Source organism: Canis lupus, chromosome 27, assembly GCF_048164855.1.
Source record: "Canis lupus baileyi chromosome 27, mCanLup2.hap1, whole genome shotgun sequence".
NCBI lineage: Eukaryota > Metazoa > Chordata > Mammalia > Carnivora > Canidae > Canis > Canis lupus.
The window spans coordinates 44728831-44739181 of record NC_132864.1 but is presented as its reverse complement, the minus strand read 5'-3'; the positions used below and the strand labels follow the sequence as shown (position 1 = coordinate 44739181).

Here is a 10351-nt window from a genome sequence, read left to right as displayed (position 1 = left end):
GCCCGGGTTGCTCAGTGCTTTAGGTCCTGCTTTAAGCCCAGGGCCTGATCCTGGAGACTTGGGATCGAGTCCCATATCGGGCTCCCTGAGTGGAGCCTGCTTCTCCCTCTGCCTGTGTCTCTGCCTCTCTCTCTCTCTCTCTCTGTCTCTCATGAATAAATAAATAAAATCTTTTTTAAAAATAGACATTTTGTTATTTTGTCACTAAAGACTAAACCCTGGACAAAATCTGTAGTAAAGGGTAACAATGAACAGGTTCTGAAAAATGCTTCATTTGCATGGTTTAGATGCTGAATTACATTCTAGTAGAAAAATAAAATGCATTTTTCACTTTAAAATTAAGAGGAATTCCACAGCCTTGTGTTTTAGGGGGAACATGCCTCAAAGTACTTTCCTCATTTCAGTTTCTAGTACACAAGGCAGTTTAAACACATAATGACCTTTTCCTGGAAGGAGGCGGAAGCTGAAGCTCTGCTCAGGAATTATTTTTCAGCATAAAATTCCAATCTGAGTTTAGATTATGCTTAAAGGGAAATGGAGATACTCAAATCCCACTGTCTAATGTCTTGAACACATTCACGAGGCCGACCCATCCGGATTCTGTGTTCGGGGACTTTGTAGGATTGATGTTAGCATTTTCTAACGAAGCTCATTCTCAAGACTCAGATTATTTACACTTAATGAATCCCGGATGGTTTCCTGCCTTGTTTTTGAGAAACTGCTTCTTTAATAACTTACTTCTAATACTTAAATACCCACATTTATAGTTTGAGGAAATAATGTTCCCAGTTAAGAAACTGCCAATAGGTGGGTGGAAAGTGGGTCTGAAAAACTGACTCATTTTTAATTCTTAAGTGAAACCTGTTGCTCTTTTTCTGGTTACTTTGCTTCTGCTAACTACTAGACCTCCCAGAGAGGACCTATTTATTTGCAGAAGACGTTCACGAATTTATGACTATAACAATGTGACTTTATAGGTTAATATCCATAAACATACAGGCGCATTTCTAAACAGCTTAGAAAACTGTGGAAAATCTAGATCAGCGTAGAGCTCTCGAATAACTTTTGAAGATCGTAGTCTCGATGTCAAATCTCATCACATTCCGGATTTATGCAAGAGTGTGTGTTTCGGGCCAGATTGTCATTCCCTTACACGCCTCGGCGTTGGGAGCCCGGCTCCTTGGCAGAGACGGGCCGTGGGCCTTGCGGGCTCGGCGGGCTTCCCTCCCCTCCTGCCCTGCGCACACACCTGGCGCCCCGGCCGCTCAGGTGCGCCCCCGCCCTGCAGGCCAGCCGCACCCCCGCGGGGCCTGGCCCGCCGCACCCCTCCATCCCCTCCTCTGTGCCCCTTTCGCAGCGGGACACTGCCCGAGCTGAGCGCCCTGGGACGGAGGTCCCCGAGGGGCTGCGGCTCTGGGGGCGCAGGGCGCCCGGGGAGACACAGGTGTCCCGAGAGGCCCGCACCGGTGAGCGGGAGGGGCAGGGGGAAGCGGGGACGGGGACGGGGAGAGGCGAGGACACGGTGGCGGGCAGAGCGGGGTGCAGGTGCGGGGAGCAGGTGCGGGGCGCAGGTGCGCGGCGGAGAGGAGCACAGGTGCGAGGCACAGGTGCGGGGCGGGGTGGAGCGCAGGTGCGGGGCACAGGTGCGGGGCAGAGCACAGGAGCGGGGAGCAGGTGCGGGGCGGAGAGGAGCGCAGGTGCGGGACGTAGGTGCGGGGCGCAGGTGCGGGGCGGACCGCAGGTGCGGGTCGTAGGTATGGGGCGCAGGTGCGGGGCGCAGGTGCACAGGTGCGGGGCGCAGCTGCAGAGAGGGGTGGAGTGCAGGTGCGGGGAGCGGTGGGGCGCAGGTGCGAGGCGCAGGTGCGCGGGGGAGAGGAGTGCGAGTGGGGACCCCTGGCGGCCCGCGCCGCGACCTTGTCCGGGGGATGGGCGGCATCTCCAGGCCAGACGCCCTCCCTGGGCCCTCCTGTCCCGTTTCCTGCGCCCTGTTTCTGTTTTCCCTCCTAGGCCTTAGCTGGCCCCGAAGCTCCTGTAAACCTGCATCCCCCGTTTCGCGGGTGGTCTCCCCTCCCCCACGCATCCTGAGAGGCCGCAGCTCGCCTGGGCGCTGCGAGGGGATCCGGGTGCGGGGCGCGGGCAGCGCGGGCCACCTGCCGACCTGCGATGCGATGCGATGCGCGCTGGGCAAGGTGACCTGAGGCTCCGTAACCCCCCAGCGCCGTCAACGTTCCGCTCCTCCCACGTGGGATATTTTTCCAGTTGACCTTCCCCGTTTTATTCGTGTTTGTAGTTTCCTGGAACCACCTGATTCTCTCTCTCTCTCTTTTTTGTTAAGATGTTATTTATTTATGCATGAGATACAGAGAGACCCAGAGAGAGACCCAGGCAGAGGGAGAAGCAGGCTCCATGCAGGGAGCCCGATGCGGGCCTCGATCCGGGGACCCCGGGTCACGCCCTGAGCCGAAGGCAGACGCCCAACCCCGGAGCCCCCCGGGCGCCCATGCATCGTCTTCCTGTTCTTGCGCTCGGCGAGGTGCCCTGCCCAGGGTCCTTGGGTGGTTTCCCGCCTGGACGGGCAGGGGTGCCCCGGGCAGCCGGGGCCACACATCCTAGGAGGGGAGGGTGCTTAGGAGTCCGTGAGCCGGAGCAGGGGCTGAGCAAGTCCCTGCCGGGGGGAGGGGGAGGCACACTGCTCATTATTTCTAGACGCCCCTCCCCCATCTTCCCTGCACACCTGGTTTCCAGCTCCGGGTGCACATTCATTGCCTTCACCTGGGGAGCCTCGTGGACAAGCAGGAAGGGGGCGGGGCTGGCGGGGGAAGGTCTGAAAGCCCTGCAGGTGCCCCTGAGGCAGGCAGGTGCGGGCTGCATGACCCAGCAGCATCCCCTCCCCTGCCCGGGATGCAGCACACCTGCGCCTTCCCCCCCACCCCGCCCCGAGGACCACGACCCGGGGTCGCCGAGGGGCTCAGCGGTTGAGCTCTGCCTTTGGCCCAGGGCGTGATTCCCGGGATCGAGGCCTGCATCAGGCTCCCTGCATGGAGCCTGCTTCTCCCTCTGCCTCTACCTCTCTCTCTGTGTCTCATGAATAAATAAATAAAATCTTGGAAAAAAAAAAAAAAAAGAACCACGACTCGATGAAGAGGGCCCACAGTCAGTAAATGCCGACAGGAGGCCCTTCCTGCCCGCGTGGGGCTCCGGCTTCAGCCTGGACTCCGCCCTGGGTTGGCAGCACGCTCTCCCGCCTGCACGGTGCACACGCGTCCACCCCACGGGAGGTGAGTCGATTCCTTCAAATATCCTTCTCCCCGTCTATACAGGTGACCCTTGACCAGCACAGGGCTTGGGAGCCCGGCCCCCACACCATGCAAAATCCGTGTAACTTTTGACTCCCCCACAACTTAACCACCGGCCTAGACTGGAAGCCTTCCTGATCGTGTGAACAGTTAATTAACACATATTCCATATATTCCATGTGTTACACTCCATGTTCCCATAATAAAGCAAAAGCCAGAGAAAAGTATTAAGAAAATCACAAGAGAAAATACATTTATTGTATTTATCGAAAAAAAAATCAGTGTATATGTGGACCCACGTAGTTCAAGCCCGTGTTGTTCGAGGGTCAGCTGCACACACCTGCGGGTTTGGTCTCTGGAGGAGGCCGGCTAACGCCCAGGCTCTAGCTCTAAGCCCCCCAGCCCCACATCCAGGGGAGCAGATGAAAGCCTGTAGGATGAACTACTTGTCGGGGGTCACACGGCTAATCCAAGACCCTGTGGTTTACACCAGGTCTGTCTGACTCTGAGACAGAGCTCTGCTCCCAACCCTCTCCGGCCAGTGGCGCCGGACAGGCTAAGCCCCTGTAGACTGCTGCAGCCTGGCCGGTAGTGTTCCTACAGTGTAACCAAAGGTGCGGCTGCCAGTGTGTAGGCCCCAGTGGGGCTGGACTCTACCCCAATCTTCTTGAGGGGAATAGACCCGTCAGCCTATCCTCCTACTCTCTAGGAAACACCACACTTCCTAAAAAAAAAAAAAAAAAAAAAAAAAAGAAAAAACAAATCTTAATTGAGAGACAGTGAGAGAGAGCACAAGCAGGGGGAGGAGCAGAGGGAGAGGGAGAAGCCGACTCCCCGCAGACCTCACACTTTTTAAAAACAATGACAGCACGTTACCGCTATTTCCAACCTCTAAACTGAAAAACCCAAAGGTTGGACTAGTAAGAGTTAAAATGAACAAAATGCTTGCATACAAAGCACTACCTTGGAACTGATGGGTTTCTCTCACTATAGGTTTACTTGCGTAATTTTTGCTGCTACTTGCTACTTAGGCTGTTTTTATGGTTTTGGAGCAGATGTGAACCGGCCTTGTATTTGGTCGCCCAGAGTAGAGGGGTGCTCTGCACGCCTAACCCCCCCACACCCACACCCACACCCCCAGGGTGGGGGGACCCAGGCCGCTTTCCTGCAGTCTGCTCCTCAGGTCTCTGGGCATCTACTTGCCTTTCTTTCCCCGTCACTGTCTTCCCCATTCCTGCCATCCAGACGACATTTTAAGTTTTATTAAACTGCCAAAGAACAATAAAAACCCAAACAGCCCCTTAGAGAGGAAAAAGTGCTTAATCCTAACGGCATCGTGCGGTGTATTCATCCTCCTGCGGTTTCTTGGCATCCGTGTTTGGGTGCGCGCTCATAAATGTGCAGTTGCTTTGTAATGATGGAGCTATGAAGCCCATCTCTAGGTTGAAGCAACAGATGGCAGGCTCATTCCTTGCTCCTTTCTAAAAAAAAAAAAAAAAAAAAAAAAACAACAACAACAAAAAAACTTCAAAATGCTTTCTCCACTAACCATGAATTGATATAGTAAGAGGTGTTCTGAGAAGCACAATGTTTATGTTCTTGTGTTCTGTGGACTTTTGAATGAGCTGAAAACCTATTTCTACACCCACACAAGCCATGGCTCTTACGTGAAACTCCCCAGAAGAAATACATGGGGGGAAAAAAGTGTAATTCCCTTCATGCCTTTAGTGATTAGCATGCAGCCCTTGAACCATGCAACACTGATGAATCCAGCCCCCTGGAGAGCAAGTCTATTTACACCCCAGTCTTCTCCCCCCAACCTCATGGACCGGAATACGTATTATCCTGTGATCAATATTGACAGGATGATAAACAGGTGGGTTTCCTATCCACGTAAACCGGCTCAGCCTAGTGTATGAAATTTAAAGTCTGAGTAGCTTGCTTTGTTTACATTTGTTCTGGAAAATTGGGCTGATACCAGTCTAAAATTACTGGATTGTACTTCAGGTCATTGCTGATTTTTCGGCTTTGTGGTGTTGTTGTAGTTGTTGTTGTTTTTGTTTGTTTGTTTGTTTTTTGCTATCGGGTGCTGACCCTTCCTACGTTCTGTTTTCATGGAGGGAGATGAAGGCGGTCAATGTGCAGTCAGGAGTTTGCCTCAATCAACACTTACTACATAAGACATCCATGTGCAGTTACGGGGGTAAAAAAAAAAAAAAAAAGTCCTCTACAGATTTCTCTTTATTGAAAACAAGCTCATTAAGGAAAAATAATAAACTTGTGACCTTACAACTCTTGTAGATTTAGTATATCTATATTCTTCACATTTGCTGGAGTTGGCAAACCTGGCAAACTTCAAGGTTTATCACATTTGTCGAAGCCTAAGGAAAATAACAAATGTGTTAGTCAAAGGCGATTTTGCACACGATTTGCACAGATTTTTTTTTATGTTGATCACAGAAAGTTACAGGTGTAATCCAGCCCAGCCTAATGACAGAAAGTAGCGCTGGGGGGTCAAGGTGGAGCAGGTGCCATGCGTTTAGCAGCAGGACGGTCACAAGTACTTCTAACCTCATGGTGTCATGTATATTTTCCTACTGGTTAACATCCTGAGAGGACAGTATTACTAATTGAGATCAATTATGAATGCCTTAAAGCAACAAAGGAAATATTGATCAATTTTGCCATATTTGGAAGAATTTCTAAGAATTCCTGGCCAGTAAAGTTTTTAGAAAAATTCTTATTCTCTAGTTATCTTTTTGTTATTTTCTAGAATGAAATTTTTGTCTTATTTGCCTGTTGTATGTTGTGATGCATCCTAGGAAAAATACCGAAGGATTTGTGGTTTATTGATTATCCACCTCTTTGAAATAAGAGCAGAGTGTGGGTTACAGTCCTAGTACGGACATATACGTGAGCATATCCTAAGGATAGGAAGGCAGGTCACAAATTATTACAACAGTTGCATTTGGAAGAATATAAAGCTATGTGATACAGCTTATACTTTCTGCCCGTAAGAATGCCTTATATTCAGCAAGTCTTGAATTAGCAGAGTGGTTCCTATGTGTGGTAGTATATTTATGTACGTCGATATGTATTTTTCCTTTTCGCATAGATTCAGTAAAAGACCGTCTCTTCAGACCTAAAGATGGTAGTATTGGCTATTAGTTGGGATGACCTATATTTTCTAAGGTTGGCAATGGCATAGTGATTTTTCGATGGTAAGAGAACTTCATTTAAAAAACAGAAATTTCACCTGAGACACTCTCGTAAATTTGATTATGTTGGCAAGGACTAATATTTTTGTTATGTCTAAGTGAGAATTAAAATATACCAAGAAATAGGTCCTAGGAATCAGAATAAGTATGTAGGTGTTGTCATATGAAAAATTTGAAAGCCTTGGTCCTTATTCCCTTGGTGGTGTCCTAGGAACAGGCAACTGAAAACTTTAGGGGTTTTGTCCACTACTTCTGTGTGAATGTTCATCATATGGGACTTCATTTTTTTTTTAATTATATAACTTTAAAATGAACCCTGGAATTAAGAATGAAGGCAACATTATGTGCCTCCTAAAGAATATTGGAAAACATACCATAAAAACCTATAAAAAAAAATCCAGAAGAGTGAAAGTCCCTAGATCTCAGCATAATTTAAAGGATTATAAGGGATACAGCAATATTTTAAGACCTCTTGCTATGAAGGTCTGGGCTAAAGCAGTACTAAGGACTAAATCTGAAGCTCCTGAAGCAGGTGGCTGCCCTGAGCGAGAGCAGACCGTGCTCCCCGCTGCCTCTCCAAGGTGAGAAACAAATCGAGAGTCTGAGCAGATCAAGACAGGTAGGCCTCACAGAGGCCATCAGGTCCCTGAAGAATGGAGGGCTGCACAGAGGGAACCCCTGAGCTGTGTGTGTATCTGGGGAAACCATGGGAAGCTGAGAACAAGCCCAGATGATTAGAGCTGCTAGCACGGGGACTGTCCCTATAACAACCCCGCCGCCAACCTTACAGAAGGCTCTGGCCTCAACAAGGAGAAATAATTGAGCCTAGATGAGCACTATATGCGTCCTACCTGCCAAACTGAAGCCCTAGAAAGTATCAAAATGCTCGCAAGTAACAGGACTCCCGAACAGAGCTCAGAATTATCAGAATATGTACGTGGAGAGCGCCCAACATGGTAAAGTACGCAGGGCCTGGCATTCGCTCTCCGGTAAGGCAGGCCAAGCCGCAGGAGAACGTGACCCATGATGAGATGATAAGTCGCACGATGGGAACCAGCCCAGGGCTGATTCAGATGTTACTCGTAGCAAATAAATAAACCTATTAAAGCATCTATGATAACCATCGTGTGTGTTAAAAATTGAATTTCTGAATATGAAAACTGTATCAGGTGAAGATCGACTGGTATTATTAGCAGATTTAAATTAACCAAAGAAGACTAATGCGGGGATCCTTGGGTGGCTCAGTGGTTTAGCGCTTGCCTTCAGCCCAGGGCGTCATCCTGGAGACCTGGGATCGAGTCCCACGTGGGGCTCCCTGCATGGAGCCTGCCTCTCCCCCTGCCTGTGTCTCTGCTTCTCTCTCTGTATCTCTCATGAATAAATAAATAAATAAAATCTTAAAAAAAAAAAAAAGTAATGCATTGAAGACCTCTCAACATGACGTATCCAGGGTGAAGCTCCGCCATGGTTGGCATCCCCTTCCAGAACTCTTCTGTGATCTAGTTCTTACCCTGCACTACACCTTCTTCCAGATGTTCCCCAGACCTTTCTTATTCATCACTACAAGTCACTTTTTCTAGAGCATTTGAAAGCTATTTTTTGAGAAACCATCTCTCCTCTACAAATGACCCCATTCTCCTGATCTTTTATTCTCCCCTCTGTAGTGTTAACTCCTATTTCCACAGTTGCTGCTGCCTTGCAGGATTCTGTTCTGGCCTTCCGGCTCTTCTCATGACCCTGATCTGTCTGGGTTACTTCATCTATTTTCACTCTTGCGAGTACCAGCCATGGGTCTCTGCTCCCTGAACCTTCTCCCCAGTGTCTTTGCTCTTCAGCGTCCGGTGTTCACTTGTACACACTCATCGATGCTTGGGGCTCTGAGCATACTGTGGACAGCAAATGTTACCCGGCAGAGCTGCACTTGGTGCATTGGAATGCAGTCAAATTTGAAAACTTTGAGGATGCAGCACTAGAAGAACATGGTTTGGCTGTAATAGTATTTTTAAAGTTAGGCAAACATCACCAAGAACTACAGAAATCGGTGGATACCTTGCCATCAGTCAAGCATAAGGACACCCTTGTGGCATTTGGGTCATTCGATCCTTCCTGCCTGATGCCTGCCTGCCCAGATTACTGGACCTACTCGGGGTCCCTGACTACCCCTCCACTCTCTGAGTCTGTCACCTGGATCATTAAGAAGCAGCCCATAGAGGTTGATCATGATCAGCTTGAGCAGTTTCGGACTCTGCTTTTCACATCAGAGGGGGAGAAGGAGAAAAGAATGGTGGACAATTTCCACCCCCTCCAGCCCCTGATGAATCGCACTGTCCGCTCTTCCTTCCGTCATGATTATGTACTGAATAATACAAGCGAAACCCCAGTCTTCAACTAGCCAAGTGACCCCCTGAGATGCTCATATATGGGCAGTACTTTGCTTTAATAAATAATAGCTTTTTAAAAAAAAATGCTTAGAGCACATGAGTGCATCACCGTGGACATGCCCACTGCACCTTTCAGATCTCAAACTCCCCAGTGTCAACCTTCAGTTTACATTGAACTTTCCATATTGTCCTCTTTAGCCAATAAGCTGGAGTCTAGTCAAGCAGCCCAATCTCTCCAGCTCGTCACCTTCTCCAGCCCTGTACCTATCACACCAGCTGGGAGACTCCTAGCTCCCATCTCTAATCACTCCACATCGGGTCTCGCTTCAACCTTGCTCTCACCAACCACAGAGGAGAGGACACTTTGCTGGTTAAAATTATTCAAATATTCCTCTTCTTCCTCCAGATAAAATCCAAACTACATGCAGATCTAAAAGGCTGATAATTACTGGTTTCTGTTTAACTTTGTAGCCTCGCCTCTACCATCACACCTGTGTTGCAGATGCATTCCAGAGAAGCAGGAGGAAAGCTTTCCTGGCTGCCTTAGCTGAGGTCTAAGAGCTGTACAGAAGTGCAATAGCTCCATAGGTTGGGTCATGCATGGGGAGGGTTTGCAGGGTTCTTTCCTTGCCTCCAGCTTGTGACCAGGTGCTCAGCTGCCCTCTAGTCATGTGGGTTCCCTGGAACTCAGAATGGGAACCAGCTCCTGCCTCAGCGCTGGTCCATTGTAGTTAGGCTGTTTCATTTCCTAAGAACTTAAAAATCCTAGGCTCTGTACTTCCAGTCATCTGATTCTTGAGCCAAACTCAGCACCAGTGGTTCTGCATTCTTGTGCAAGAGAGCAGAGCCTCAGAACAACTGTTCTCCAAACACCTCTCTGCATTCAGAGTTCCATCCACGTAGCCCGCGGGCCTGTTGGGTATGCTCTTCATTACAAACTTTCGAAGGTGGGTGGGTATCTTACATAGGATCACTTTAGTCTTTTAGTCTTTGACTCTGCTCTTTATAGTCTGACTTAGCAATTCACATCTATTATTTGAAAGATGGAGGTTATCTGTATAAATGACTTTTTCTTTCTGTTCATGTTCATTATCTTCCTTTTTTCCTTTTCTTTTTTTCTTAGTAGAGTTGAGAGTGTTCTATTCCGGTGTACAACATGGTGACTCCACATCTTCCCATGTTCTGCTAGGCTCACTGCAGGTGTAGCTACCATCTGCCACCATGTAATGCTAAAACAGTACCCTTGACTGTAGTCCCTATGCTGTGTCTTTCATCCCCATGACTTCATTCCGTAGCTGGAAGCCTGTATCTCCCACTCCCCTTCACCCCCTGCCCCCTTGACAACCACCCTTGTGTTCTCTGTGTCTATTGGTCTGTTTCTACTTTGTGTTTACTCTTCTTTGGTTTTAGGTTCCACGTGTAAGTAAAATCATGTGGTATTTGTCCTCTGACTTCC

General features: G+C 48.7%; 1 pseudogene; it reads left to right on the top strand.

Annotated features, from left to right (window-relative positions):
• Positions 1-7467: 7467 nt before the first annotated feature.
• On the top strand, positions 7468-8922 carry LOC140619044 (carbonic anhydrase 5B, mitochondrial pseudogene; annotated as a pseudogene).
• The last annotated feature ends 1429 nt before the right edge of the window (positions 8923-10351 follow it).